This window comes from Rhinoderma darwinii, chromosome 3 (assembly GCF_050947455.1).
Source record: "Rhinoderma darwinii isolate aRhiDar2 chromosome 3, aRhiDar2.hap1, whole genome shotgun sequence".
NCBI lineage: Eukaryota > Metazoa > Chordata > Amphibia > Anura > Rhinodermatidae > Rhinoderma > Rhinoderma darwinii.
This window is the reverse complement of record NC_134689.1, coordinates 261,417,595-261,443,533: the sequence shown is the minus strand read 5'-3', so window position 1 is coordinate 261,443,533 and position 25,939 is coordinate 261,417,595. Positions and strand designations below refer to the sequence as shown.

Below are 25,939 nucleotides of genomic sequence, written 5' to 3'. Positions count from 1 at the left end.
ACCTGTGTATGAGAAGGACATTGCTGAACTAGAATGCGTGCAAAGAAGGGAAAGCAAGGTAATTAAAGGACCTCATCACAGACGGGGATTCTTTACTGTAAGAGCAGTTCGACGATTGAACTCTCTGCCACATTGAAAAGTGTTTTTTTGAAAAATATAAAATTTCATCATATTTGTACCAGATTCTGGAGATGGAACTTTGATCCAGGAATTTATTCTAATAGCCATATTTGGAGTAAGGGAGGAATTTTTCCCCTAATGACAACATTGGAATGCACTCCAAGACAGTTTTTGCCTTCCTCTGGATCAACACGGCAGGTTTATAGGTTGAATTTGATGGACCTTTTTTCAATATTATCAACTATTCAAATCTGTAACAAAAGTGAGCTTCCATGGCCCATACGGGGATCGAACCCGTGACCTTGGTGTTATTAGCACCACGCTCTAACCAACTGAGCTAACCGGCCACTTTTACACCAAAGATTCACGTCACGTCAGTAGAAAATACATGCAAACGTGTATTCATATTGATATCCTATTAACCTGAATAATAAAATAAACTTGAAATTTTTACTACTCAAAAAGCATTGGACAAATTGCTTTTGTGTTTTCCATTCCACCCCACAAAGAGTTTTCTTTCAGTACATTATATGGTACATTAAATGCTGCCATTAAAAACAAGAACTTGTCTCGCTAAAAACAAGCCCTTATATGACTATGAGGACGGAAAAATAATAAAGTTATGACTATCAGAATACAAAGAGGCAAAATCAAGATATTATTTTTATCCTTAAGGTTGAAATTGAACCTCTAAGATGATTTCATGCAACAAACTCTGCATTTCTATAAATCACCGGTTAGACCATACATGGAATATTGTGTACAGTTTTAAGCACCTGTGTATGAGAAGGACATTGCTGAACTAGAATGCGTGCAAAGAAGGGAAAGCAAGGTAATTAAAGGACCTCATCACAGACGGGGATTCTTTACTGTAAGAGCAGTTCGACGATTGAACTCTCTGCCACATTGAAAAGTGTTTTTTTGAAAAATATAAAATTTCATCATATTTGTACCAGATTCTGGAGATGGAACTTTGATCCAGGAATTTATTCTAATAGCCATATTTGGAGTAAGGGAGGAATTTTTCCCCTAATGAGAAAATTGGAATGCACTCCAAGACAGTTTTTGCCTTCCTCTGGATCAACACGGCAGGTTTATAGGTTGAGTTTGATGGACCTTTTTTCAATATTATCAACTATTCAACTCTGTAACAAGCATGTAACAAAAGTGAGCTTCCATGGCCCGTACGGGGACCGAACCCGTGACCTTGGCGTTATTAGCACCACGCTCTAACCAACTGAGCTAACCGGCCACTTTTACACCAAAGATTCACGTCACGTCAGTAGAAAATACATGCAAACGTGTATTCATATTGATATCCTATTAACCTGAATAATAAAATAAACTTGCAATTTTTACTACTCAAAAAGCATTGGACAAATTGCTTTTGTGTTTTCCTTTCCACCCCACAAAGAGTTTTCTTTCAGTACATTATATGGTACATTAAATGCTGCCATTAAAAACAAGAACTTGTCTCGCTAAAAACAAGCCCTTATATGACTATGAGGACGGAAAAATAATAAAGTTATGACTATCGGAATACAAAGAGGCAAAATCAAGATATTATTTTTATCCTTAAGGTTGAAATTGAACCTCTAAGATGATTTCATGCAACAAACTCTGCATTTCTATAAATCACCGGTTAGACCATACATGGAATATTGTGTACAGTTTTAAGCACCTGTGTATGAGAAGGACATTGCTGAACTAGAATGCGTGCAAAGAAGGGAAAGCAAGGTAATTAAAGGACCTCATCACAGACGGGGATTCTTTACTGTAAGAGCAGTTCGACGATTGAACTCTCTGCCACATTGAAAAGTGTTTTTTTGAAAAATATAAAATTTCATCATATTTGTACCAGATTCTGGAGATGGAACTTTGATCCAGGAATTTATTCTAATAGCCATATTTGGAGTAAGGGAGGAATTTTTCCCCTAATGACAACATTGGAATGCACTCCAAGACAGTTTTTGCCTTCCTCTGGATCAACACGGCAGGTTTATAGGTTGAATTTGATGGACCTTTTTTCAATATTATCAACTATTCAACTCTGTAACAAAAGTGAGCTTCCATGGCCCGTACGTGGATCGAACCCGTGACCTTGGCGTTATTAGCACCACGCTCTAACCAACTGAGCTAACCAGCCACTTTTACACCAAAGATTCACGTCACGTCAGTAGAAAATACATGCAAACGTGTATTCATATTGATATCCTATTAACCTGAATAATAAAATAAACTTGCAATTTTTACTACTCAAAAAGCATTGGACAAATTGCTTTTGTGTTTTCCATTCCACCCCACAAAGAGTTTTCTTCAGTACATTATATGGTACATTAAATGCTGCCATTAAAAACAAGAACTTGTCTCGCTAAAAACAAGCCCTTGCATGACTATGAGGACGGAAAAATAATAAAGTTATGACTATCGGAATACAAAGAGGCAAAATTAAGATATTATTTTTCCATTCCACCCCACAAAGAGTTTTCTTTCAGTACATTATATGGTACATTAAATGCTGCCATTAAAAACAAGAACTTGTCTCGCTAAAAACAAGCCCTTATATGACTATGAGGACGGAAAAATAATAAAGTTATGACTATCGGAATACAAAGAGGCAAAATCAAGGTATTATTTTTGTCCTTAAGGTTGAAATTGAACCTCTAAGATGATTTCATGCAACAAACTCTGCATTTCTATAAATCACCGGTTAGACCATACATGGAATATTGTGTACAGTTTTAAGCACCTGTGTATGAGAAGGACATTGCTGAACTAGAATGCGTGCAAAGAAGGGAAAGCAAGGTAATTAAAGGACCTCATCACAGACGGGGATTCTTTACTGTAAGAGCAGTTCGACGATTGAACTCTCTGCCACATTGAAAAGTGTTTTTTTGAAAAATATAAAATTTCATCATATTTGTACCAGATTCTGGAGATGGAACTTTGATCCAGGAATTTATTCTAATAGCCATATTTGGAGTAAGGGAGGAATTTTTCCCCTAATGACAACATTGGAATGCACTCCAAGACAGTTTTTGCCTTCCTCTGGATCAACACGGCAGGTTTATAGGTTGAATTTGATGGACCTTTTTTCAATATTATCAACTATTCAACTCTGTAACAAGCATGTAACAAGCATGTAACAAGCATGTAACAAAAGTGAGCTTCCATGGCCCGTACGGGGATCGAACCCGTGACCTTGGCGTCATTAGCACCACGCTCTAACCAACTGAGCTAACCGGCCACTTTTACACCAAAGATTCACGTCACGTCAGTAGAAAATACATGCAAACGTGTATTCATATTGATATCCTATTAACCTGAATAATAAAATAAACTTGCAATTTTTACTACTCAAAAAGCATTGGACAAATTGCTTTTGTGTTTTCCATTCCACCCCACAAAGAGTTTTCTTTCAGTACATTATATGGTACATTAAATGCTGCCATTAAAAACAAGAACTTGTCTCGCTAAAAACAAGCCCTTATATGACTATGAGGACGGAAAAATAATAAAGTTATGACTATCGGAATACAAAGAGGCAAAATCAAGATATTATTTTTCCATTCCACCCCACAAAGAGTTTTCTTTCAGTACATTATATGGTACATTAAATGCTGCCATTAAAAACAAGAACTTGTCTCGCTAAAAACAAGCCCTTATATGACTATGAGGACGGAAAAATAATAAAGTTATGACTATCAGAATACAAAGAGGCAAAATCAAGATATTATTTTTGTCCTTAAGGTTGAAATTGAACCTCTAAGATGATTTCATGCAACAAACTCTGCATTTCTATAAATCACCGGTTAGACCATACATGGAATATTGTGTACAGTTTTAAGCACCTGTGTATGAGAAGGACATTGCTGAACTAGAATGCGTGCAAAGAAGGGAAAGCAAGGTAATTAAAGGACCTCATCACAGACGGGGATTCTTTACTGTAAGAGCAGTTCGACGATTGAACTCTCTGCCACATTGAAAAGTGTTTTTTTGAAAAATATAAAATTTCATCATATTTGTACCAGATTCTGGAGATGGAACTTTGATCCAGGAATTTATTCTAATAGCCATATTTGGAGTAAGGGAGGAATTTTTCCCCTAATGAGAAAATTGGAATGCTTTCTGTGATCGCAATGAGGTCACTTTACGCCTTGATCTCCATGCAGGTTCAAATCAGGTGGGGGGGTGCGAGCTCGGAGAAGCAAAGACACACTGAGACGTTTCTCAAGGCAAAAATACTTCTGACTTTATTTGCAGAGACACAGAGTTTATATAGTAAAAATATCATATAATTACGTGCAGACACATATGAGTCATTTAGACATATACATTCTTGTGGTTTCTTTCCTCATTATTCTTATCTCTACATACATTGTTTCTTATTCCTTACATCTAATTTTTAATCCGGTGTTCTACCCATATCTATCTTGGCTGTACGCCCAGAACCCAAAAATGCTGGTAACAAACTCCCTAGTTCCTGGTAGTACACTCATAACATAATGAATTCGCAATTCCCAGTTTCAGCAGAACATCTGCAGATTATCACATTCCATAACCTTTCAATAATACCCAAAATATAGACTCGTTTATCCTTCTACCTTGAAGTAGTACATACATTACACTTATATCATTGATTATAGGTTGTTCTATACCATCACAATCCCTCCTTTTGTGATTTTACCAACACCTAAATTCCAATGCTACTTCTATCTCCTGATAGCAAGGCTTCGATCCATTTCTTCACTTGATTCACACAGGTATGTAGGTGGGGTAATCTCACAACACTCTTTCATCATAATATATAGGCCTCTGACTGAATGCTTCCCTTATCTTGCAAAATACATAACAATTGAAACATGTAAGCAATACAAATAATATCATTAAACAAATCAATGGTTGGAAAAGCACATGCAATATCTTAGTGGCAGTGGGAGAAAATCCTGTAAAAACGTCATACCAATGATGGGCACTGGCATCTTTTATTGCTGACAATAAATTTATTACTTCCCTAGCTGCTATTGTAGCCAATACTTTCACTTTACTTAGAGTTACATTATGGGCTGCTATCAATTTCTTTACGTCTTTAGACTTTTGTAACACTTGTTTTAACTCTTCCAGTGGCAAACTAAAATTTCCATAGGGCAAAGGTTCAGGTACCCATACAGTGGACATTATTTCTTCTAAAGTAGGCAGGAACACTATAGTTTGGTTCCCCCAAGTCAAATGCGTCACATTGTATAGACATCCTGAAAATGGTCCTGTGAGATTAAACTGGCTAAGGGTCTGCTTGTTGTTAGTTATTAAACATACATGCTGTGGACCTACTTCAATATAAACCTGTAGGTTAACTTCTGGGATTATAGTGAGTGCGCATACATTATCCTGGTGCTGCATTAGACAGGGTTCATATATCCCTGACTGTTCATTACATACATATCCTTGCTCTGTTAACTGGCACAAATCTATATTCCTTGTCTTATTTTGAGAATCTATGTGTGTTCCTTTCATTTCCAGGATACAATATTGTCCTAATAATGTCACCCAATCAATCATTACCATTGGCATAACAATAAATTTGCATAATAGAGTAGGATTTTTCACATGAAATGCTATTAGTCTTCCTGCACACCATTTAGGTGTACACTCAGTATACTCAGGCTGGAACAATAACCACGTATCATTTCTCTTTCCTATGGGCAGAATGTCTGTCCATTGCCTAACATGACTACTAAACAATTTATTCTTACAATTATTCATCTGTTCTTGTTGCCACATCGTTTTAAGCGTACATACTGTCCAATTTACTAAAGTTGATACATTCTGTAATGTTCTATATTCGGTTAGCATACTTTCATTAAAAACATTTAGAAACAGTTCATCTATAGCTAACCCTTTTTGCTGTAAGTGAAAGGTAGTAGGTAACCATGAGGCACCTATCCTTAATGCAGTAGATGTGTCATCTCCCACTGAGTTTAATTTGTTCATAACTGTTTCTAACTGTATACCATTCAATACTCCTAATCCCGTTCCTACCCCTCCTAATAGCGGGTCATACCATTCTCTTTTTTGTCTATGACAGCTGGGGGATTCAGGGAAGGAAATATTGAAGTGTACATTCTTTTTCTGCTGTTGGGTTACAGCGCTCTTACAAGTGTGTGGGATTCTTTCCAGACTTTGTACTGTTATATGTGGCTTAAAACTATCTCTTAAAATTATTATCAAGAATACAAAATATCTTCTATTTCTTATTTGGCTATTATTCATACATAATATAATCCCATCAGTTTCTTTTATTACAATCGTAGAGTTGAGCCTCTCCTTGTTGCATCTTTCATAAGTCTTATTTATCATTTCGTTTCTATTTTTCCTGGTTGTATATTTCTGTCGATACTGTAAATCTGGTTCATAACAACAAAGCAACAGCCCCGGCGTCTCTTCTTGTATGCTAATGTTGGCTGTTTTGTCTATGTGAAGGTACACAGTCCCTCCATGTGGTCCCTTCGGTTGTAGTCACATTTGTAGTATAACACGGGGCATTGGCCTTACAGGTGTAGTTACCCTGCTTTCTATCCACTGTGGCATTCGCCCACCCTGTCCTGAACTGTTCCAGTGATTCTGTACTGATTACGTGTACAGGAGTAGCAGTTCTGCCTTTTTGTATAAGAGCACACGCAACAACCGCCGCAACAACCACAAAGATCTTCATTCTTCTGGCTGAAGAACCTTTTTACAATGACTGGCGTGAATCCAGCTTGCCTTTCCTTCGAGCTTCACTGAGGTGCTTGTAACGAGTAAAACTTGAAAAGGACCATCAAACCGTGGCTCAAGGCTCTTCCTCACGTGTCTTTTGACAACGACCCAATCTCCTGGTTCTAGCTTATACGTCCCTTCAACTGAATCAGGACCTGGAATGGAAGCAAAGACTTGTGCATGCACCTTGGTCAATTGTTTGTTCAGCGTTGATACATAATCTGTTAGTCTACCATACTGCATTTGGAGCACCTGTGGAAAATAACATCCTAATCTGGGAGCCGACCCAAATAAGATCTCATATGGGCTGAGACCTGTTCTTTTTGTGGGCGTGTATCTTACTGAGAACAAGGCTAATGGTAGACACTCGGTCCATGGTTTCCCGGTTTCTACCATTGCTTTTTGGATTTTCAATTTGAGAGTCCCATTTAGTCTCTCAACCTTCCCACTGCTTTGTGGATGGTATGGTGTATGTAGGGCTTGACTTATGCCTAGAGCTGACAACACATGGTTCATGATTTCACCCGTAAAATGAGTTCCTCTGTCGCTCTCGATCACCTCTGGTACTCCATATCTGCACACCACCTCGTTGATCAGTTTCTTTGCTGTGGCTACGGCTGTAGCTTTGGTTACTGGAAAAGCTTCTGGCCATCCTGAAAAGAGATCAATACAAACAAGCACATACTCATAGGTACCGACTTTTGGTAATTGATTATAGTCTATCTGTAGTCTCTGGAATGGGTAAATTGGTCTGGGTGTGTGCTTCTGTGGTACTTTTACAGTTCTTCCAATATTATGTGTTGCACAGATCATGCATCCTTGTGTAAAACTGCTGGCCATCACACTAAACCCTGGAGCATACCACACCTTGTTTACCAAGTCCATCATTGCCGTTTTTGATTGGTGAGTCGCTCCATGTGTTATTTGGGCCATCATTGGGAACATTGTCTTAGGCAGGCACAGTTTATTCTGGCATTGCCAGAGGCCATCTTTTCGTAGCGTTGCTCCTTGGGCCGTCCACTTGTCTTTTTCTTCTTTTGTTGCTTGTCCTTGAAGTTTTTGCAGTAGTTCCGGGCTTACAGCTGGTCTTGTTTCCTCTGGATCGTTTATCTGAAATACGGCTGCTAACACGGGTAGCTTCTGTGCTGCTTGCTTTGCCGCTTCGTCTGCCAGGGCATTTCCTTTTGTCTCTGGTGAACTCACCTTAGTGTGAGCTTTTATCTTTATTACTACTGCTACTTCTGTGGGTAACATCAGGGTCTCCATCAAGTAGTTTACAAAGTCTGCATTCTTTACAGGTGTACCTGCAGAGGTCAAAAACTGTCTAGCCTTCCATATAGGGCCATAATCGTGTGCAATCCCAAATGCATACCGAGAGTCAGTGTATATATTTGCTGTCTTTCCTTCTGCATGTTGGCATGCTGCTGCCAGGGCCTTAAGCTCCGCTTCTTGTGCTGAGCGGGACGCTGGTAAGGAGGCTGCTTCTAGGACTACATCTTCGGTGGTTACTGCATATCCTGTAAGAAAAGATCCTTCTACAAAATACCTTGAACCATCCACAAAGAGTATTAGGTCTGGGTTTTGGAGTGGGGTATCTTTTACATGTGCGAACCCCACTGTTTCCTGGGCCATAAGGGCCATACAATCATGTTCATCAGTTTCAGACAAAAATTGTGACCATACTTTACCTACGTCTTCTCCCCCTTGCTCCAAAGGCAGTAAGGTAGCTGGGTTCAATGTAGTACAGCGGTATAAAGTAACCTGCTCAGAAAGAAGAAGTGCACAGGTTAATCTCAAATGTCTTGCAGTGGACAAATGCTTAGGTTGTACTTGAGTAAGAATAGCAGTAATAACATGTGGTGCAAAAACTTGGACTGGAAATGCCAGGACCAAATCTGAGGCCTTGTTTAACATTGAATTTGCAGCAATGATAGCTCTCACACATGATGGGGAACCTCAGGCCACAGGGTCTAGTCTAGCTGAATAATATGCTACCGGGCGCTGCTGTGGTCCATGACTTTGTGTGAGAACTGCAGTGGCATGTCCATTTTGTTCAGTACAGTACAAAGTATATGCTTGCGTAGAGGTACTCCATGGATTGGTGTCACGAGCCGCTACCAAACACAACTCCTCCTCATTCAGCTGATAATCCAGAATACTTTGAGAATCTCACTTTTATCAGGTTCTGCAAATACTTGATTAATACAAAAACAAATAAAAATAAAACATCCCTAAAAACTTTACATCAAATTAACAATGTCCAGACAAGTTTTGTTTTGCCTTCTCCCTCATCTAAATCCATAAAAACTCGTGTGAGTGATGTCACATCGCCTCCTGTGTAACTTTGCTGGAGGGGGATGGTCTCTTACACATAAACCACAATTGTACCTGATCAGTTCCTTCACCCTTCCCCCCTTTGTGGACTCTGCGAGAGTGATGTAGCAGAGTTCAAAACTACATCTCAACATAACACTAATTTAACCCCCTGTAATGTACAACAGCCTGAAACAAAAATAACTTTTTCGTGACAAACATTTGATCTTTACAATAACATAACTCATGTGTGAAATCAAAAATAAAACAATTGTAGTTAGTTATTCAATAAAACAGAAAATATTATCTCTGATAACATTAATTACTGCAAACCAATAAACAGTATATAAAAATAAGGAACGGTGGGGGCACATACATTTTCAAAACCCCGTCTCTCACAGTATCTGTAGTTTAATACATCTGAATTAACATCAAAACACATGAAATCTGATCACATCATAGCACATAAATATCGTAACTTTTATAAACAACAGCGCTTGCGCAAAAGAGAAGAAATGTATTTCGGTTTGTAGACATTACTGATATATATATATCTCAGCAGTGCATATTGAGATCCCTTTGTCTCATCAGCCCTGCAGACTGCACCCAGTCAGCCCCCCTCCTCCTCCTCCCAAACACAGCACACTTTAGGGGGAGGGAGGGGGGGGGGGGGGTCACTAACTCACAGCTTCTCACAACTTCTCACAACTTCTCACAATCTTAACACTTTCAATGCCGGCAAAACAACATACGTATCTGCAATCATTTATCACACCATTGTACAGGAATTATCTACGTTAATGTTTAACAGTACAATCTGTTGGCCACCATCTCTATATTATGATTACGTGTTGCTTCATCAGTGAACTAGACTGGAACTTCTGTAAATAGAAAAAACACTACAAATGACAAAATTAACAAGGTGATTATTTCATACTGATTTGGTTGGGCCGGGCGTGGCCACATCAGGGGCAGGGGGGGCAGCCTCTCCCATTGGAAACAGTGCGCAGGGGGTTTCCCACCAACAATGAGGACACACTCAACATGAGGTACGGATGCCATTACCGGGCGTCGGCTGGTCCTGTTCTCTAATACATACAATACCTTTCTTATTCCTAACTTCCTCTTCTGCAAATCCCTCTAAAGCACTTTTCATCAACTTTCTACCTTCCAACTTCCCTTTGTTCTCCAGTATACCTTTTGCCCAATCTGCGGCTTGGAGCCGCCCTCCTCTTTTTCCCTCTGCCAGTTTACATGCCTTGATCAGGGCAAACAACTGCACTCTGTGCAGAATGTATGACAGGATCAAGGGTCTCATCATATAAGACAGAGGTGTCTGGTGGTTTGGCTGTGAAGGACTGCTTATACATTATTACATTTATCACTTTTCCTGATTCAATCTACAAAATGACACAAAGTCATACAAAATATCTATATCAGCATTTAATGTTGTGTTCATTCATTTTAAAAACAAGATTACATTTCTTATCTCACTAGCAGCTGGTCTTCACCTCCCCCTTCTCTTGTCACACTAGTTAATTCTAAATTATACCATATGGGAATTTACTATAAGGTCATTTGCAACATTAAAACAACTACTACTTCTATAACTTCCTTTGCTTTAAACTTTACTTTATAAAATATGAATTTCCTCTGGCAACCTCCTTGTACTACTTCTTCTGACACTTTTCTCCATGCTTCTGCTTTCCCCTGTAACTTTTTATCTTTCAACCATCCACGTTTTGTGTCACAACATTCATTCCATTTTTCTGCGTCTAACCGTCCATGGGATTCTAGACCACATGCTTTCATTATTTTATTTTTTTTTCTTCGTTCCCTGCGTTGCCTTTTTACCTTCTCTTTCTGCTACTGCCTGTTTGGCGGTTTGTCCTTTGGGGTGCTCATCTCGTACTCTTGTTACAGATTTTAGCTACTGACAGATGAATTCCATTCTCATCTGTTTTAGACAGTTTCTAGTTTCCGTACTTACTCTTGTTACAGATTTTAGCTACTGACAGATGAATTCCATTCTCATCTGTTTTAGACAGTTTCTAGCTTCCGTACTTAATAGGGACACCAAGTTCAACATTGTTGCCTAGTTATAAGTGGTCGCCTATAGGCAGACCCTAAGTTATGTAGGGGGTAATTTTCCTGATAGGTGAATTCCTTTCTCACCTATTTTAGACAGTTACTTATCCCCTCGAAACTCCTTTTCAACTTCTACTCTGGCCAGAGAATTAAATTCCTTTTATAACTAGCTTACTTTCTTCTTATTCACTTTAAACACCACTCAAGGAGATATCCTCCACACCATAACAGTAATATGACAAATATTACTAATCCAAATAACAAGGCAAACGTAAAATCAAGCTATTCATTTGACATGCCGGATTATCGGATTGCAGAAAATTCTGGAATTTTGAGCTGAAAATCAGTGCATGATAATCCCCGCAAGTACTCCAATCGTGTACACACATTTTCGGTATTTTTCCGGATTATCAGATTGCACAAAATTTTCGATTTCCGGGCTTAAATTTAGCCTATCATAATCCCCGTAGTCACCTGAAGCATGTACACATGTTTCTGGTAATTTGCCGGATTATCGGAAGTTTTTTCCAAAAACAATTTCCTTATTCTAAAATGCATTTGTGACACAAAACTGGGTTTCTACAACATTCATACAAATACTGCCATGGAGATCAGGCACTTTATCCTGAGGGTAGGATTACATATAGACTTGACCAGATTTTTACACTAAAAACACCCTCATGTGGCCCCTCTATTCCTCAGGAGTACTACCGGGAAGGTGACCTACCAGACAGGAAGGTGCAGAGCAGAGTTTGTAAGAATTAAGTCTTCTTACCTTGCTGCAGCTGTGGTCTGCACGTTCCTTCGTCCGGGAGGTCGCCATTCAAGTCCCGGGAGATCCCCTAGGTGGGGTGCCGTCCTTCTGGTCAAGTCCCTGTTCGGGCGCCAATTTCTGTGATCGCAATGAGGTCACTTTACGCCTTGATCTCCATGCAGGTTCAAATCAGGTGGGGGGGGTGCGAGCTCGGAGAAGCAAAGACACACTGAGACGTTTCTCAAGGCAAAAATACTTCTGACTTTATTTGCAGAGACACAGAGTTTATATAGTAAAAATATCATATAATTACGTGCAGACACATATGAGTCATTTAGACATATACATTCTTGTGGTTTCTTTCCTCATTATTCTTATCTCTACATACATTGTTTCTTATTCCTTACATCTAATTTTTAATCCGGTGTTCTACCCATATCTATCTTGGCTGTACGCCCAGAACCCAAAAATGCTGGTAACAAACTCCCTAGTTCCTGGTAGTACACTCATAACATAATGAATTCGCAATTCCCAGTTTCAGCAGAACATCTGCAGATTATCACATTCCATAACCTTTCAATAATACCCAAAATATAGACTCGTTTATCCTTCTACCTTGAAGTAGTACATACATTACACTTATATCATTGATTATAGGTTGTTCTATACCATCACAACTCCAAGACAGTTTTTGCCTTCCTCTGGATCAACACGGCAGGTTTATAGGTTGAATTTGATGGACCTTTTTTCAATATTATCAACTATTCAACTATACAAGCATGTAACAAAAGTGAGCTTCCATGGCCCATACGGGGATCAAACCCGTGACCTTGGCGTTATTAGCACCACGCTCTAACCAACTGAGCTAACCGGCCACTTTTACACCAAAGATTCACGTCACGTCAGTAGAAAATACATGCAAACGTGTATTCATATTGATATCCTATTAACCTGAATAATAAAATAAACTTGCAATTTTTACTACTCAAAAAGCATTGGACAAATTGCTTTTGTGTTTTCCATTCCACCCCACAAAGAGTTTTCTTTCAGTACATTATATGGTACATTAAATGCTGCCATTAAAAACAAGAACTTGTCTCGCTAAAAACAAGCCCTTATATGACTATGAGGACGGAAAAATAATAAAGTTATGACTATCGGAATACAAAGAGGCAAAATCAAGATATTATTTTTATCCTTAAGGTTGAAATTGAACCTCTAAGATGATTTCATGCAACAAACTCTGCATTTCTATAAATCACCGGTTAGACCATACATGGAATATTGTGTACAGTTTCAAGCACCTGTGTATGAGAAGGACATTGCTGAACTAGAATGCGTGCAAAGAAGGGAAAGCAAGGTAATTAAAGGACCTCATCACAGACGGGGATTCTTTACTGTAAGAGCAGTTCGACGATTGAACTCTCTGCCACATTGAAAAGTGTTTTTTTGAAAAATATAAAATTTCATCATATTTGTACCAGATTCTGGAGATGGAACTTTGATCCAGGAATTTATTCTAATAGCCATATTTGGAGTAAGGGAGGAATTTTTCCCCTAATGACAACATTGGAATGCACTCCAAGACAGTTTTTGCCTTCCTCTGGATCAACACGGCAGGTTTATAGGTTGAATTTGATGGACCTTTTTTCAATATTATCAACTATTCAACTCTGTAACAAAAGTGAGCTTCCATGGCCCATACGGGGATCGAACACGTGACCTTGGCGTTATTAGCACCACGCTCTAACCAACTGAGCTAACCAGCCACATTTACACCAAAGATTCACGTCACGTCAGTAGAAAATACATGCAAACGTGTATTCATATTGATATCCTATTAACCTGAATAATAAAATAAACTTGCAATTTTTACTACTCAAAAAGCATTGGACAAATTGCTTTTGTGTTTTCCATTCCACCCCACAAAGAGTTTTCTTCAGTACATTATATGGTACATTAAATGCAGCCATTAAAAACAAGAACTTGTCTCGCTAAAAACAAGCCCTTATATGACTATGAGGACGGAAAAATAATAAAGTTATGACTATCGGAATACATAGAGGCAAAATCAAGATATTATTTTTCCATTCCACCCCACAAAGAGTTTTCTTTCAGTACATTATATGGTACATTAAATGCTGCCATTAAAAACAAGAACTTGTCTCGCTAAAAACAAGCCCTTATATGACTATGAGGACGGAAAAATAATAAAGTTATGACTATCAGAATACAAAGAGGCAAAATCAAGATATTATTTTTGTCCTTAAGGTTGAAATTGAACCTCTAAGATGATTTCATGCAACAAACTCTGCATTTCTATAAATCACCGGTTAGACCATACATGGAATATTGTGTACAGTTTTAAGCACCTGTGTATGAGAAGGACATTGCTGAACTAGAATGCGTGCAAAGAAGGGAAAGCAAGGTAATTAAAGGACCTCATCACAGACGGGGATTCTTTACTGTAAGAGCAGTTCGACGATTGAACTCTCTGCCACATTGAAAAGTGTTTTTTTGAAAAATATAAAATTTCATCATATTTGTACCAGATTCTGGAGATGGAACTTTGATCCAGGAATTTATTCTAATAGCCATATTTGGAGTAAGGGAGGAATTTTTCCCCTAATGACAACATTGGAATGCACTCCAAGACAGTTTTTGCCTTCCTCTGGATCAACACGGCTGGTTTATAGGTTGAATTTGATGGACCTTTTTTCAATATTATCAACTATTCAACTCTGTAACAAGCATGTAACAAAAGTGAGCTTCCATGGCCCGTACGGGATCGAACCCGTGACCTTGGCGTTATTAGCACCACGCTCTAACCAACTGAGCTAACCGACCACATTTACACCAAAGATTCACGTCACGTCAGTAGAAAATACATGCAAACGTGTATTCATATTGATATCCTATTAACCTGAATAATAAAATAAACTTGCAATTTTTACTACTCAAAAAGCATTGGACAAATTGCTTTTGTGTTTTCCATTCCACCCCACAAAGAGTTTTCTTTCAGTACATTATATGGTACATTAAATGCTGCCATTAAAAACAAGAACTTGTCTCGCTAAAAACAAGCCCTTATATGACTATGAGGACGGAAAAATAATAAAGTTATGACTATCGGAATACAAAGAGGCAAAATCAAGATATTATTTTTATCCTTAAGGTTGAAATTGAACCTCTAAGATGATTTCATGCAACAAACTCTGCATTTCTATAAATCACCGGTTAGACCATACATGGAATATTGTGTACAGTTTCAAGCACCTGTGTATGAGAAGGACATTGCTGAACTAGAATGCGTGCAAAGAAGGGAAAGCAAGGTAATTAAAGGACCTCATCACAGACGGGGATTCTTTACTGTAAGAGCAGTTCGACGATTGAACTCTCTGCCACATTGAAAAGTGTTTTTTTGAAAAATATAAAATTTCATCATATTTGTACCAGATTCTGGAGATGGAACTTTGATCCAGGAATTTATTCTAATAGCCATATTTGGAGTAAGGGAGGAATTTTTCCCCTAATGACAACATTGGAATGCACTCCAAGACAGTTTTTGCCTTCCTCTGGATCAACACGGCAGGTTTATAGGTTGAATTTGATGGACCTTTTTTCAATATTATCAACTATTCAACTCTGTAACAAAAGTGAGCTTACATTGCCCGTATGGGGATCGAACCCGTGACCTTGGCGTTATTAGCACCACGCTCTAACCAACTGAGCTAACCGGCCACTTTTACACCAAAGATTCACGTCACGTCAGTAGAAAATACATGCAAACGTGTATTCATATTGATATCCTATTAACCTGAATAATAAAATAAACTTGCAATTTTTACTACTCAAAAAGCATTGGACAAATTGCTTTTGTGTTTTCCATTCCACCCCACAAAGAGTTTTCTTTCAGTACATTATATGGTACATTAAATGCTGCCATTAAAAACAAGAACTTGTCTCGCTAAAAACAAGCCCTTATATGACTATGAGGACGGAAAAATAATAAAGTTATGACTATCAGAATACAAAGAGGCAAAATCAAGATATTATTTGTGTCCTTAAGGTTGAAATTGAACCTCTAAGATGATTTCATGCAACAAACTCTGCATTTCTATAAATCACCGGTTAGACCATACATGGAATATTGTGTACAGTTTTAAGCACCTGTGTATGAGAAGGACATTGCTGAACTAGAATGCGTGCAAAGACGGGAAAGCAAGGTAATTAAAGGACCTCATCACAGACGGGGATTCTTTACTGTAAGAGCAGTTCGACGATTGAACTCTCTGCCACATTGAAAAGTGTTTTTTTGAAAAATATAAAATTTCATCATATTTGTACCAGATTCTGGAGATGGAACTTTGATCCAGGAATTTATTCTAATAGCCATATTTGGAGTAAGGGAGGAATTTTTCCCCTAATGACAACATTGGAATGCACTCCAAGACAGTTTTTGCCTTCCTCTGGATCAACACGGCAGGTTTATAGGTTGAATTTGATGGACCTTTTTTCAATATTATCAACTATTCAACTCTGTAACAAAAGTGAGCTTCCATGGCTCATACGGGGATCGAACCCGTGACCTTGGCGTTATTAGCACCACGCTCTAACCAACTGAGCTAATCGGCCACTTTTACACCAAAGATTCACGTCACGCAGTAGAAAATACATGCAAACGTGTATTCATATTGATATCCTATTAACCTGAATAATAAAATAAACTTGCAATTTTTACTACTCAAAAAGCATTGGACAAATTGCTTTTGTGTTTTCCATTCCACCCCATAAAGAGTTTTCTTCAGTACATTATATGGTACATTAAATGCTGCCATTAAAAACAAGAACTTGTCTCGCTAAAAACAAGCCCTTATATGACTATGAGGACGGAAAAATAATAAAGTTATGATTATCGGAATACAAAGAGGCAAAATCAAGATATTATTTTTGTCCTTAAGGTTGAAATTGGACCTCTAAGATGATTTCATGCAACAAACTCTGCATTTCTATAAATCACCGGTTAGACCATACATGGAATATTGTGTACAGTTTCAAGCACCTGTGTATGAGAAGGACATTGCTGAACTAGAATGCGTGCAAAGAAGGGAAAGCAAGGTAATTAAAGGACCTCATCACAGACGAGGATTCTTTACTGTTAGAGCAGTTCGACGATTGAACTCTCTGCCACATTGAAAAGTGTTTTTTTGAAAAATATAAAATTTCATCATATTTGTACCAGATTCTGGAGATGGAACTTTGATCCAGGAATTTATTCTAATAGCCATATTTGGAGTAAGGGAGGAATTTTTCCCCTAATGACAACATTGGAATGCACTCCAAGACAGTTTTTGCCTTCCTCTGGATCAACACGGCAGGTTTATAGGTTGAATTTGATGGACCTTTTTTCAATATTATCAACTATTCAACTCTGTAACAAAAGTGAGCTTTCATGGCCCGTACAGGGATCGAACCCGTGACCTTGGCGTTATTAGCACCACGCTCTAACCAACTGAGCTAAACAGCCACTTTTACACCAAAGATTCACGTCACGTCAGTAGAAAATACATGCAAACGTGTATTCATATTGATATCCTATTAACCTGAATAATAAAATAAACTTGCAATTTTTACTACTCAAAAAGCATTGGACAAATTGCTTTTGTGTTTTCCATTCCACCCCACAAAGAGTTTTCTTCAGTACATTATATGGTACATTAAATGCTGCCATTAAAAACAAGAACTTGTCTCGCTAAAAACAAGCCCTTATATGACTATGAGGACGGAAAAATAATAAAGTTATGACTATCGGAATACAAAGAGGCAAAATCAAGATATTATTTTTGTCCTTAAGGTTGAAATTGGACCTCTAAGATGATTTCATGCAACAAACTCTGCATTTCTATAAATCACCGGTTAGACCATACATGGAATATTGTGTACAGTTTTGAGCACCTGTGTATGAGAAGGACATTGCTGAACTAGAATGCGTGCAAAGAAGGGAAAGCAAGGTAATTAAAGGACCTCATCACAGACGGGGATTCTTTACTGTAAGAGCAGTTCGACGATTGAACTCTCTGCCACATTGAAAAGTGTTTTTTTGAAAAATATAAAATTTCAACATATTTGTACCAGATTCTGGAGATGGAACTTTGATCCAGGAATTTATTCTAATAGCCATATTTGGAGTAAGGGAGGAATTTTTCCCCTAATGACAACATTGGAATGCACTCCAAGACAGTTTTTGCCTTCCTCTGGATCAACACGGCAGGTTTATAGGTTGAATTTGATGGACCTTTTTTCAATATTATCAACTATTCAACTCTGTAACAAAAGTGAGCTTCCATGGCCCATACGGGGATCGAACCCGTGACCTTGGCGTTATTAGCACCACGCTCTGACCAACTGAGCTAATCGGCCACTTTTACACCAAAGATTCACGTCACGCAGTAGAAAATACATGCAAACGTGTATTCATATTGATATCCTATTAACCTGAATAATAAAATAAACTTGCAATTTTTACTACTCAAAAAGCATTGGACAAATTGCTTTTGTGTTTTCCATTCCACCCCACAAAGAGTTTTCTTCAGTACATTATATGGTACATTAAATGCTGCCATTAAAAACAAGAACTTGTCTCGCTAAAAACAAGCCCTTATATGACTATGAGGACGGAAAAATAATAAAGTTATGACTATCGGAATACAAAGAGGCAAAATCAAGATATTATTTTTGTCCTTAAGGTTGAAATTGGACCTCTAAGATGATTTCATGCAACAAACTCTGCATTTCTATAAATCACCGGTTAGACCATACATGGAATATTGTGTACAGTTTCAAGCACCTGTGTATGAGAAGGACATTGCTGAACTAGAATGCGTGCAAAGAAGGGAAAGCAAGGTAATTAAAGGACCTCATCACAGACGAGGATTCTTTACTGTAAGAGCAGTTCGACGATTGAACTCTCTGCCACATTGAAAAGTGTTTTTTTGAAAAATATAAAATTTCATCATATTTGTACCAGATTCTGGAGATGGAACTTTGATCCAGGAATTTATTCTAATAGCCATATTTGGAGTAAGGGAGGAATTTTTCCCCTAATGACAACATTGGAATGCACTCCAAGACAGTTTTTGCCTTCCTCTGGATCAACACGGCAGGTTTATAGGTTGAATTTGATGGACCTTTTTTCAATATTATCAACTATTCAACTCTGTAACAAAAGTGAGCTTTCATGGCCCGTACGGGGATCGAACCCGTGACCTTGGCGTTATTAGCACCACGCTCTAACCAACTGAGCTAACCAGCCACTTTTACACCAAAGATTCACGTCACGTCAGTAGAAAATACATGCAAACGTGTATTCATATTGATATCCTATTAACCTGAATAATAAAATAAACTTGCAATTTTTACTACTCAAAAAGCATTGGACAAATTGCTTTTGTGTTTTCCATTCCACCCCACAAAGAGTTTTCTTCAGTACATTATATGGTACATTAAATGCTGCCATTAAAAACAAGAACTTGTCTCGCTAAAAACAAGCCCTTATATGACTATGAGGACGGAAAAATAATAAAGTTATGACTATCGGAATACAAAGAGGCAAAATCAAGATATTATTTTTGTCCTTAAGGTTGAAATTGGACCTCTAAGATGATTTCATGCAACAAACTCTGCATTTCTATAAATCACCGGTTAGACCATACATGGAATATTGTGTACAGTTTTGAGCACCTGTGTATGAGAAGGACATTGCTGAACTAGAATGCGTGCAAAGAAGGGAAAGCAAGGTAATTAAAGGACCTCATCACAGACGGGGATTCTTTACTGTAAGAGCAGTTCGACGATTGAACTCTCTGCCACATTGAAAAGTGTTTTTTTGAAAAATATAAAATTTCAACATATTTGTACCAGATTCTGGAGATGGAACTTTGATCCAGGAATTTATTCTAATAGCCATATTTGGAGTAAGGGAGGAATTTTTCCCCTAATGACAACATTGGAATGCACTCCAAGACAGTTTTTGCCTTCCTCTGGATCAACACGGCAGGTTTATAGGTTGAATTTGATGGACCTTTTTTCAATATTATCAACTATTCAACTCTGTAACAAAAGTGAGCTTCCATGGCCCATACGGGGATCGAACCCGTGACCTTGGCGTTATTAGCACCACGCTCTAACCAACTGAGCTAATCGGCCACTTTTACACCAAAGATTCACGTCACGCAGTAGAAAATACATGCAAACGTGTATTCATATTGATATCCTATTAACCTGAATAATAAAATAAACTTGCAATTTTTACTACTCAAAAAGCATTGGACAAATTGCTTTTGTGTTTTCCATTCCACCCCACAAAGAGTTTTCTTCAGTACATTATATGGTACATTAAATGCTGCCATTAAAAACAAGAACTTGTCTCGCTAAAAACAAGCCCTTATATGACTATGAGGACGGAAAAATAATAAAGTTATGACTATCGGAATACAAAGAGGCAAAATCAAGATATTATTTTTGTCCTTAAGGTTGAAATTGGACCTCTAAGATGATTTCATGCAACAAACTCTGCATTTCTATAAATCACCGGTTAGACCATACATGGAATATTGTGTACAGTTTCAAGCACCTGTGTATGAGAAGGACATTGCTGAACTAGAATGCGTGCAAAGAAGGGAAAGCAAGGTAATTAAAGGACCTCATCACAGACGAGGATTCTTTACTGTAAGAGCAGTTCGACGATTGAACTCTCTGCCACATTGAAAAGTGTTTTTTTGAAAAATATAAAATTTCATCATATTTGTACCAGATTCTGGAGATGGAACTTTGATCCAGGAATTTATTCTAATAGCCATATTTGGAGTAAGGGAGGAATTTTTCCCCTAATGACAACATTGGAATGCACTCCAAGACAGTTTTTGCCTTCCTCTGGATCAACACGGCAGGTTTATAGGTTGAATTTGATGGACCTTTTTTCAATATTATCAACTATTCAACTCTGTAACAAAAGTGAGCTTTCATGGCCCGTACGGGGATCGAACCCGTGACCTTGGCGTTATTAGCACCACGCTCTAACCAACTGAGCTAACCAGCCACTTTTACACCAAAGATTCACGTCACGTCAGTAGAAAATACATGCAAACGTGTATTCATATTGATATCCTATTAACCTGAATAATAAAATAAACTTGCAATTTTTACTACTCAAAAAGCATTGGACAAATTGCTTTTGTGTTTTCCATTCCACCCCACAAAGAGTTTTCTTTCAGTACATTATATGGTACATTAAATGCTGCCATTAAAAACAAGAACTTGTCTCGCTAAAAACAAGCCCTTATATGACTATGAGGACGGAAAAATAATAAAGTTATGACTATCGGAATACAAAGAGGCAAAATCAAGATATTATTTTTGTCCTTAAGGTTGAAATTGGACCTCTAAGATGATTTCATGCAACAAACTCTGCATTTCTATAAATCACCGGTTAGACCATACATGGAATATTGTGTACAGTTTTGAGCACCTGTGTATGAGAAGGACATTGCTGAACTAGAATGCGTGCAAAGAAGGGAAAGCAAGGTAATTAAAGGACCTCATCACAGACGGGGATTCTTTACTGTAAGAGCAGTTCGACGATTGAACTCTCTGCCACATTGAAAAGTGTTTTTTTGAAAAATATAAAATTTCAACATATTTGTACCAGATTCTGGAGATGGAACTTTGATCCAGGAATTTATTCTAATAGCCATATTTGGAGTAAGGGAGGAATTTTTCCCCTAATGACAACATTGGAATGCACTCCAAGACAGTTTTTGCCTTCCTCTGGATCAACACGGCAGGTTTATAGGTTGAATTTGATGGACCTTTTTTCAATATTATCAACTATTCAACTCTGTAACAAAAGTGAGCTTTCATGGCCCGTACGGGGATCGAACCCGTGACCTTGGCGTTATTAGCACCACGCTCTAACCAACTGAGCTAACCAGCCACTTTTACACCAAAGATTCACGTCACGTCAGTAGAAAATACATGCAAACGTGTATTCATATTGATATCCTATTAACCTGAATAATAAAATAAACTTGCAATTTTTACTACTCAAAAAGCATTGGACAAATTGCTTTTGTGTTTTCCATTCCACCCCACAAAGAGTTTTCTTTCAGTACATTATATGGTACATTAAATGCTGCCATTAAAAACAAGAACTTGTCTCGCTAAAAACAAGCCCTTATATGACTATGAGGACGGAAAAATAATAAAGTTATGACTATCAGAATACAAAGAGGCAAAATCAAGATATTATTTGTGTCCTTAAGGTTGAAATTGAACCTCTAAGATGATTTCATGCAACAAACTCTGCATTTCTATAAATCACCGGTTAGACCATACATGGAATATTGTGTACAGTTTTAAGCACCTGTGTATGAGAAGGACATTGCTGAACTAGAATGCGTGCAAAGACGGGAAAGCAAGGTAATTAAAGGACCTCATCACAGACGGGGATTCTTTACTGTAAGAGCAGTTCGACGATTGAACTCTCTGCCACATTGAAAAGTGTTTTTTTGAAAAATATAAAATTTCATCATATTTGTACCAGATTCTGGAGATGGAACTTTGATCCAGGAATTTATTCTAATAGCCATATTTGGAGTAAGGGAGGAATTTTTCCCCTAATGACAACATTGGAATGCACTCCAAGACAGTTTTTGCCTTCCTCTGGATCAACACGGCAGGTTTATAGGTTGAATTTGATGGACCTTTTTTCAATATTATCAACTATTCAACTCTGTAACAAAAGTGAGCTTCCATGGCCCATACGGGGATCGAACCCGTGACCTTGGCGTTATTAGCACCACGCTCTAACCAACTGAGCTAATCGGCCACTTTTACACCAAAGATTCACGTCACGCAGTAGAAAATACATGCAAACGTGTATTCATATTGATATCCTATTAACCTGAATAATAAAATAAACTTGCAATTTTTACTACTCAAAAAGCATTGGACAAATTGCTTTTGTGTTTTCCATTCCACCCCATAAAGAGTTTTCTTCAGTACATTATATGGTACATTAAATGCTGCCATTAAAAACAAGAACTTGTCTCGCTAAAAACAAGCCCTTATATGACTATGAGGACGGAAAAATAATAAAGTTATGACTATCGGAATACAAAGAGGCAAAATCAAGATATTATTTTTGTCCTTAAGGTTGAAATTGGACCTCTAAGATGATTTCATGCAACAAACTCTGCATTTCTATAAATCACCGGTTAGACCATACATGGAATATTGTGTACAGTTTCAAGCACCTGTGTATGAGAAGGACATTGCTGAACTAGAATGCGTGCAAAGAAGGGAAAGCAAGGTAATTAAAGGACCTCATCACAGACGAGGATTCTTTACTGTAAGAGCAGTTCGACGATTGAACTCTCTGCCACATTGAAAAGTGTTTTTTTGAAAAATATAAAATTTCATCATATTTGTACCAGATTCTGGAGATGGAACTTTGATCCAGGAATTTATTCTAATAGCCATATTTGGAGTAAGGGAGGAATTTTTCCCCTAATGACAACATTGGAATGCACTCCAAGACAGTTTTTGCCTTCCTCTGGATCAACACGGCAGGTTTATAGGTTGAATTTGATGGACCTTTTTTCAATATTATCAACTATTCAACTCTGTAACAAAAGTGAGCTTTCATGGCCCGTACGGGGATCGAACCCGTGACCTTGGCGTTATTAGCACCACGCTCTAACCAACTGAGCTAACCAGCCACTTTTACACCAAAGATTCACGTCACGTCAGTAGAAAATACATGCAAACGTGTATTCATATTGATATCCTATTAACCTGAATAATAAAATAAACTTGCAATTTTTACTACTCAAAAAGCATTGGACAAATTGCTTTTGTGTTTTCCATTCCACCCCACAAAGAGTTTTCTTTCAGTACATTATATGGTACATTAAATGCTGCCATTAAAAACAAGAACTTGTCTCGCTAAAAACAAGCCCTTATATGACTATGAGGACGGAAAAATAATAAAGTTATGACTATCAGAATACAAAGAGGCAAAATCAAGATATTATTTGTGTCCTTAAGGTTGAAATTGAACCTCTAAGATGATTTCATGCAACAAACTCTGCATTTCTATAAATCACCGGTTAGACCATACATGGAATATTGTGTACAGTTTTAAGCACCTGTGTATGAGAAGGACATTGCTGAACTAGAATGCGTGCAAAGACGGGAAAGCAAGGTAATTAAAGGACCTCATCACAGACGGGGATTCTTTACTGTAAGAGCAATTCGACGATTGAACTCTCTGCCACATTGAAAAGTGTTTTTTTGAAAAATATAAAATTTCATCATATTTGTACCAGATTCTGGAGATGGAACTTTGATCCAGGAATTTATTCTAATAGCCATATTTGGAGTAAGGGAGGAATTTTTCCCCTAATGACAACATTGGAATGCACTCCAAGACAGTTTTTGCCTTCCTCTGGATCAACACGGCAGGTTTATAGGTTGAATTTGATGGACCTTTTTTCAATATTATCAACTATTCAACTCTGTAACAAAAGTGAGCTTCCATGGCCCATACGGGGATCGAACCCGTGACCTTGGCGTTATTAGCACCACGCTCTAACCAACTGAGCTAATCGGCCACTTTTACACCAAAGATTCACGTCACGCAGTAGAAAATACATGCAAACGTGTATTCATATTGATATCCTATTAACCTGAATAATAAAATAAACTTGCAATTTTTACTACTCAAAAAGCATTGGACAAATTGCTTTTGTGTTTTCCATTCCACCCCATAAAGAGTTTTCTTCAGTACATTATATGGTACATTAAATGCTGCCATTAAAAACAAGAACTTGTCTCGCTAAAAACAAGCCCTTATATGACTATGAGGACGGAAAAATAATAAAGTTATGATTATCGGAATACAAAGAGGCAAAATCAAGATATTATTTTTGTCCTTAAGGTTGAAATTGGACCTCTAAGATGATTTCATGCAACAAACTCTGCATTTCTATAAATCACCGGTTAGACCATACATGGAATATTGTGTACAGTTTCAAGCACCTGTGTATGAGAAGGACATTGCTGAACTAGAATGCGTGCAAAGAAGGGAAAGCAAGGTAATTAAAGGACCTCATCACAGACGAGGATTCTTTACTGTAAGAGCAGTTCGACGATTGAACTCTCTGCCACATTGAAAAGTGTTTTTTTGAAAAATATAAAATTTCATCAGATTTGTACCAGATTCTGGAGATGGAACTTTGATCCAGGAATTTATTCTAATAGCCATATTTGGAGTAAGGGAGGAATTTTTCCCCTAATGACAACATTGGAATGCACTCCAAGACAGTTTTTGCCTTCCTCTGGATCAACACGGCAGGTTTATAGGTTGAATTTGATGGACCTTTTTTCAATATTATCAACTATTCAACTCTGTAACAAAAGTGAGCTTTCATGGCCCGTACGGGGATCGAACCCGTGACCTTGGCGTTATTAGCACCACGCTCTAACCAACTGAGCTAACCAGCCACTTTTACACCAAAGATTCACGTCACGTCAGTAGAAAATACATGCAAACGTGTATTCATATTGATATCCTATTAACCTGAATAATAAAATAAACTTGCAATTTTTACTACTCAAAAAGCATTGGACAAATTGCTTTTGTGTTTTCCATTCCACCCCACAAAGAGTTTTCTTCAGTACATTATATGGTACATTAAATGCTGCCATTAAAAACAAGAACTTGTCTCGCTAAAAACAAGCCCTTATATGACTATGAGGACGGAAAAATAATAAAGTTATGACTATCAGAATACAAAGAGGCAAAATCAAGATATTATTTTTGTCCTTAAGGTTGAAATTGAACCTCTA

At 37.7% G+C, this 25,939-nt stretch overlaps 12 non-coding genes across 12 annotated transcripts; all 12 read right to left on the bottom strand.

Annotated features, from left to right (window-relative positions):
- Positions 1–393: 393 nt before the first annotated feature.
- Positions 394–467, bottom strand: TRNAI-AAU (transfer RNA isoleucine (anticodon AAU)). The gene has a single exon. It is a non-coding gene; the product is annotated as a tRNA-Ile (tRNA).
- A 2,826-nt stretch (positions 468–3,293) lies between these two features.
- On the bottom strand, positions 3,294–3,367 carry TRNAI-AAU (transfer RNA isoleucine (anticodon AAU)). Its single transcript has one exon. It is a non-coding gene; the product is annotated as a tRNA-Ile (tRNA).
- A 13,225-nt stretch (positions 3,368–16,592) lies between these two features.
- Positions 16,593–16,666, bottom strand: TRNAI-AAU (transfer RNA isoleucine (anticodon AAU)). Its single transcript has one exon. It is a non-coding gene; the product is annotated as a tRNA-Ile (tRNA).
- Positions 16,667–18,377: 1,711 nt separating this feature from the next.
- Positions 18,378–18,451, bottom strand: TRNAI-AAU (transfer RNA isoleucine (anticodon AAU)). The gene has a single exon. It is a non-coding gene; the product is annotated as a tRNA-Ile (tRNA).
- An 818-nt stretch (positions 18,452–19,269) lies between these two features.
- On the bottom strand, positions 19,270–19,343 carry TRNAI-AAU (transfer RNA isoleucine (anticodon AAU)). Its single transcript has one exon. It is a non-coding gene; the product is annotated as a tRNA-Ile (tRNA).
- An 819-nt stretch (positions 19,344–20,162) lies between these two features.
- TRNAI-AAU (transfer RNA isoleucine (anticodon AAU)) lies at positions 20,163–20,236 on the bottom strand. Its single transcript has one exon. It is a non-coding gene; the product is annotated as a tRNA-Ile (tRNA).
- An 818-nt stretch (positions 20,237–21,054) lies between these two features.
- TRNAI-AAU (transfer RNA isoleucine (anticodon AAU)) lies at positions 21,055–21,128 on the bottom strand. Its single transcript has one exon. It is a non-coding gene; the product is annotated as a tRNA-Ile (tRNA).
- Positions 21,129–21,948: 820 nt separating this feature from the next.
- Positions 21,949–22,022, bottom strand: TRNAI-AAU (transfer RNA isoleucine (anticodon AAU)). The gene has a single exon. It is a non-coding gene; the product is annotated as a tRNA-Ile (tRNA).
- An 820-nt stretch (positions 22,023–22,842) lies between these two features.
- Positions 22,843–22,916, bottom strand: TRNAI-AAU (transfer RNA isoleucine (anticodon AAU)). Its single transcript has one exon. It is a non-coding gene; the product is annotated as a tRNA-Ile (tRNA).
- An 818-nt stretch (positions 22,917–23,734) lies between these two features.
- TRNAI-AAU (transfer RNA isoleucine (anticodon AAU)) lies at positions 23,735–23,808 on the bottom strand. The gene has a single exon. It is a non-coding gene; the product is annotated as a tRNA-Ile (tRNA).
- An 820-nt stretch (positions 23,809–24,628) lies between these two features.
- TRNAI-AAU (transfer RNA isoleucine (anticodon AAU)) lies at positions 24,629–24,702 on the bottom strand. The gene has a single exon. It is a non-coding gene; the product is annotated as a tRNA-Ile (tRNA).
- An 818-nt stretch (positions 24,703–25,520) lies between these two features.
- On the bottom strand, positions 25,521–25,594 carry TRNAI-AAU (transfer RNA isoleucine (anticodon AAU)). The gene has a single exon. It is a non-coding gene; the product is annotated as a tRNA-Ile (tRNA).
- Positions 25,595–25,939: the final 345 nt, after the last annotated feature.